The sequence below is a fragment of the Micromesistius poutassou genome, assembly GCF_964030765.1.
Source record: "Micromesistius poutassou genome assembly, chromosome: 13".
Taxonomy (NCBI): Eukaryota; Metazoa; Chordata; class Actinopteri; order Gadiformes; family Gadidae; genus Micromesistius; species Micromesistius poutassou.
In genome coordinates this window covers 3855321-3861320 of record NC_140283.1, presented here as the reverse complement: position 1 = coordinate 3861320, position 6000 = coordinate 3855321, and positions in this window count along the sequence as shown.

Genomic DNA, 6000 nt, shown 5'->3' with positions numbered 1-6000 from the left:
AGCGACTTGCTCCAGGCTAGGATTCCACGCCACGAGAGGCTAGCCGAGCTGCAGAAGAGGGGGGCGAGGAAGAGAGATGAACATGAACATGGGGGCGGGGCGGGGGGGGGGGGGGGGGCATAGAAAGGGTCAGAGACAGAGAGAGAGAGAATAGGAGATGAATTCCGATTACCCAGGAGTTTTTTCCCTCCCCCGGGTCCAGTATCACAGAGACATTAGGAATCTAATGTGCTATTATTCTCCATCACTCCCATAAGCTTAAAACATCTGTCCTTGGGGTGTCTGCGGTAATAGACAGGGGCTTTCGGACCCTTCGCCGAGGCAAGGCAGCCCGTACGAGGGCCCTTGACTGGGTTCTGTCTTAATCTGCAAGTGTTTCCACAAAATTGACATTGCCTCAAGAGTAAAGCAATCAGAATATGCAGCGCCGAGCCGTTGTGTTTGAGCTGTGCTGCCGGGAGACGCCGAGTGTTGACCTTTCAGAATGTCTGGACCGAAACTCACCTCTCGTGCGCCGTGACATTCGGCAACTTTTGAAAGTCTTTGCTTTGGGGATTCACCTTCTCAAGGTTGTCCATGTCTACATGGTGAGGAACAATGGGGGAAGTAGGATGTTTAAGTCGTTGCTTCATCAAATGTTGTAGGTGTAAACTGTATATTCATAAGCAGAGATAAGTGTAAAAGAGAATAGTAGTGCGAGTTTCAATGTAGCAATGAGTATTCAATTCAGCCTTACGTTTAACAGTTTGATATCTGCTTTGAAATTTTGAAGAATATCCTTTCAGTAGAAGTAAATGGTGCAGTTATTATGTAAAAGTGAATTGGCTACCTCTCTCCCAATTACTACTACACTTCACTACATAGCATTGGATGGAAATCATTATCGTATAAAATCTAATTTAATATTGATGACACTCATTTCAACATGAAAGATGAAGCTAATGCATGGATAGTATTTGATGCTCTATTTTCATTAATTGGTTTAATTCTAGACCAAAAAACGTTATATTTGTCTTAAAGGCTTTTAAAGCCCCAAGCTCTAATTAAAAATACATTTCCTTAAACTGAAAAATATATATTTTCACTTTCATTAATTATTAATAATTTGGAGATTCAAAAAAAATTATGTGGCCGTGATCATTTTAATTTATTTCAAAGTAATAATAATAATTTCACTTTCAGTTCTACTGGATCACTGCTCTTCTGCTGTGGCTATCACAGAAGATCTACTGGCACCCGACCGGATAACATGAACAACCCCACAACCTGTTCAAAGATGAAACGTTTCCCTGTCCAAAGCATGGAGAGAGAGAGAGAGAGAGAGAGAGAGAGAGAGAGAGAGAGAGAGAGAGAGAGGGGGAGAAAATAGAGAGAGAGAATGACAGAGAGAGAAAAAAGAGAGAGAGAGAGAGAGAGAGAGAGAGAGAAAGAGAGAGAAAGAATGACAGAGAGAGAAAAGAGAGAGAGAGAGAGAGAAAGAGAGAGAAAGAATGACAGAGAGAGAAAAGAGAGAGAGAGAGAGAGAGAGAGAGAGAGAGAGAGAGAGAGAGAGAGAGAATGACAGAGAGAGAAAAGAGAGAGAGAGAGAGAGATAACAGATGGCTCAAATTGTTGTCTTCCACTGCTGGCTCTATTCACCAATTAAAAGTTTCTGGATGTTTTTCCATCCCTCCCCCAAGTAGAGATTGCAAACATGGCAAGAGGTCAAGTATCTGCAAGGGGAGGGAAAAAAAAAGTGTGTGTGTGAGTGAAACTGTTCCAAACACGTTGACTTTGCCTCAGCTGGTAAGCAAGCAGGCCAGTGTGTACACCTGCAAGAGGGGTGTAATCACCCAGCACCAAAGTGAATAATTAGTGCATTAATTACCCAGCTTAAAACGAGCACGCTGCCCTCCATCAAGAATAACAGGTGTGTGCCTTTAAGGGACAGGGATTAAAGATTATTTCGTTATCCCAGCCCTCCTCCAGGCAGTGCTGTCTTGGGTTCCTCCTGTCATGCACAGCCAGGGTCGCGTGGGGGGGGCGCTTTCCTCTGGCTTGGCGGTTTTGGGAGGCGGGCAGTTGACAGAGAATGAATGGTGTTTAATCTGCACGTGTGTTCTGTCCTTGAGATTCCCGGATAGCCTGTCCACATAACCTCCAGCTACACGCGGCGGTCCTGCTGTAGCCGCGGCCCATTGTCTGGGCTGGGAAGCGGTGCTAATCGATGCTAACGTACGAGGAGTTGACGTTGATGACACGTTAACGTGACAACGGGATGTTCCGGTCGTCGTGCTCATTCTTGTGATCATTCATATGCTACGTCTCATAGAAATGAACAAAAAAAAAAATGCTGAAAATCACAAAGCAGCGGAATTCTTTAAACATTTATAGGGTTAGGATAAGAGCATGTTTGTACTATATTTCCCTGATCATGAAAGTGTAATCTGACGATACTGAGCCACCCATAGGCTGTGTGCATTTCCTGTTTTGACTTAAGCAATGAAGCAAGTGAGCCTGCAGGGGTTTGCTCTAGCAGGAATTACTTAAAGACTTGTCAAGATGCCACAAACACTGCTCCGCTTCCCAGCCTCTTCCTATGTTTGTTATTCCGGCTTGTTGTGTGTTTTTGAGATTGCTGCAGCAGGTGTACCAGATCTCACACGCGGCTCCTCTTAAGTATTTTTTTCGTGTCTTTAGAGGACGTGTTTCAGCAACCCGGCATGTTCAAGCAGAAATCGGCTTCTTCGCTTATATTTCTCATCCATTTCGCATTTTGAATACCATCATGTAAATGTTGCATAGGTGGGCTGTACCACACACACACACACGCACAAACACACACACACACACACACACACCATAGCTATGGTAAATCAAGATGAATGTGGGGCGGAGAGAGCCTGGCTGATTATAATATCAGTACAACCCGCTGCACTTAATCTTTCAGCAAAGCCCTGTTGTCTTACAGCACCGCATCACTCACTTCCCTGACAGTGATTTAGCATTCATGCTCCTACCCCATTGACCTGCGCTGTGTTTAAACCTAACTTTATCTTAACCTCGGCCATCATCTGTCACCTGTGAGCTGTCACACGCACAGACAATTGGACACAAGCAGCGCTGTCGGGAGGGAGGGACCGGGGAGGGAGGGAGGGAGGGAGGGAGGGAGGAGGGAGGGAAACAGCTGCATCTATTACGCTCACATGGTCGGGGAAGGTGAGCAAGTTTCCACTGAAAGATTACAACCTTTAATTTCTTTGGGGAGAGTGGGACCTTGGTTCTGCTGCCAAGCCTGTTTTGCAGGTCAGGGCCCCCTGAATGTTAACTAAGACCCAGGAGCAGGTCAGCATGCAGAACATGGGACCGGCAAGGAGAGCCAGCGCCCCTCTCACTGGCGGCCAGCAGCTCATGCAGAAGGTTGCCATCCATCTTTGGCAGAATGCTAATGATCCGTTTTAGGGAAAGGTCCGTGGTCAGGAAGGCTGTCCCGGTACCGGGCGTCCCCTGCTGCGGAGCGCCACACAGGCTCAGAGAGCCATGCCAGCAAAAAGACAGTCCCCACTTACCACAGAGCCTCCAGTGTTCCTCCCAGACATGCAGGGCCGTTTGATGTCCTCCCGGCCTCTGATGGGGCCCCTGGAAGAACACAACCAGGGGCCTCGTCAGAGGGCCTCCAGGACTGGGGGGTCGTCTCAGTGCTTTCATCTTTTCCAACTTTGGGTTGGGTCTAAATGATAGAACAGTCTCAACTCCCCCCAGTCGGCTCTCTGTGCTGTGATTACAGATCGCCCGGTGTCTGCAGCACACCGCCTGCTCTCAAAGCCGGGTGTAATAACACGGGTAAGAGCCGCAAATGGCTGTTGACATTTCAGTTGCAATTCTGCGTATTTACATGACGATTACGAATCATGAACAAGTCTTACCCATTGATCTGTACAACTATATTAGAGATGATAAAAAGACGGATCCATGAATCTGCATTTTTTTAATTTAGAATCACAAATTTGTTCAATTGTAAAATATAAATAATGACAAGAGATTCCGAGGAATCATTCAACAACTATTCTAAATATTGAAATTGTACTTATTTGTCTTTATTTTGTAATATTTGTAACATAATATAAAATATATTCAATGAAGACAGGATCTTATAGGCTGTGACCCATTTGTGATGAACTGCTGAAACAAGGACCAGAAAGCAAACTGTCCTGTTCTCTCCGTTGCGCCGTGTGTGATAACGTTGTTTGGTGAACAATCAGAGACGTAATTAGAGACAGAAGTGTTTCTTTGTTAACAGAGCAGAGACGTTGACTGCAGGGAGCATTTCGCATGCAATTAATTATAATCTCACTGTACGAGAGTGGGGTAGCATTTTAATACGCGCACTATATCAACCACATCATGTGTTTATCCAAATGTTGAAATACTTTTTTTTATTAAGAAAAGCATTGAAAAAAAAAAGAGCGATAAACTACAAAACAATATGGCCGATAATTATACAATCATGGAAATCTGTCCAACTATAAATGTAATATGGGAGGGATTGCGGCGGCGAGGACTGCGTTATCCCTGATGTAATTACCTGTAGAGGTACTGTGCTAGCCAAGCCGTCCCCTCCGCAGCCCTCCGTGGTAAATGGTCCTTGAAAATCAGACAGATTGCTCACCGTTAAACATATGGTTTCATCGGAAAGGTCACCATTGTTCTGCGGGTTAATATCCCATGCCAGCACCACCGACAGGAGGGACCCGTGTATATTAATGACCAGCGCGCGGTCTCCTGAGAGCAGGATGCCAGGTCACCGCACAGCGCCTCTCTGAACAGAGGCACCAGAAGAAAGGGCTCATCGCTTCTACCGCCCGATTCTTCATCTTCTTTTGGATTGTCATAAAGCTGCCCAATCAAAGGAGATATCTGCTTTCAGAAGGTTCGTTTCCGTTCCTTTGTCTCCCTGTCCAGTCGTGTGCTGTCATTTTGTCATCAGCCATTTTTTTTAGTACACAAGCACAAAAATCCCATGGTGGTATTGGAAATGTATCGCCATGGAAACATACACGTTTAGAAATGTCCACGTTTCTGTGTTCCTCCGCTGACATTCTGTGTTTGCGTTGGGAGTAAGCGCGGGCTGGTCTCCCACCACACGCCGTTAGACATGCTGGAGTAAGACCACCACCACATCAGAGATCCTGAAGACCATTTTGGCACGAGGCCTGTGGGGAGTCCTCCAGACTGCAGGCTAGTAACAACAAGTCAACCTTCCCTCATGTGAGAGTTAGCAAATAGTTATTATTTCCATGCCCTGTGCCAACATGAACTGAATCGAAACACCTATAAAGCAGAAATGTGAGTGCTCGCTGCATCTGTCTCCAGCTAATTGAGTTGCTACAAAGAGTGTTAGGGCTCTGGAGAATAATTTGCCAGTGCAAAACATGGAATGGACCAATTTATTGCTGGCTGCAGGCTGTGGAGTTTCCACAGTCTTTGATCAACCCTTTTAGGTCAGCATCTCTTGAAATACCGAAGCGTATTATGTGGACCGGAAAATATCTCTTCTTTTAGAGGACAACACAAAGATGTTGTCGTGCTGCAAACCAGAGGGGATTTGAAGGTCAGCCGCAGTAGACTATATTTACAGTTCTGTTTATGTGATGGCTTAACATTTATCACAACAAAGTAACAAAGTCATTATTCACTTTCACTTACCGCATCAAGTGTTTTAGTTGCTGTGCATGGGAAATCTATGAATAAGCAGTTACCAATTGGCTATTTAACATTAACGTTTGCAATTTTGCTGTCTGCAAATACTTCCATTTATCTTACTATTTGCAAAAAAAGGAATGAGTAAGGTAAAGTAGCATGTGTGCGTGTGTGTGTGTGTGTGTGTGTGTGTGTCCATTGTTCAGCGTCAAATCCTTATTAGACTAAATGGCTGACATGGCTGGCCAACCATTTGCCTGAACCAAATGGAGCAGACGTGTCCATCAAGTCTACTGGAAGAAGACATCCATCTCTCTGAAA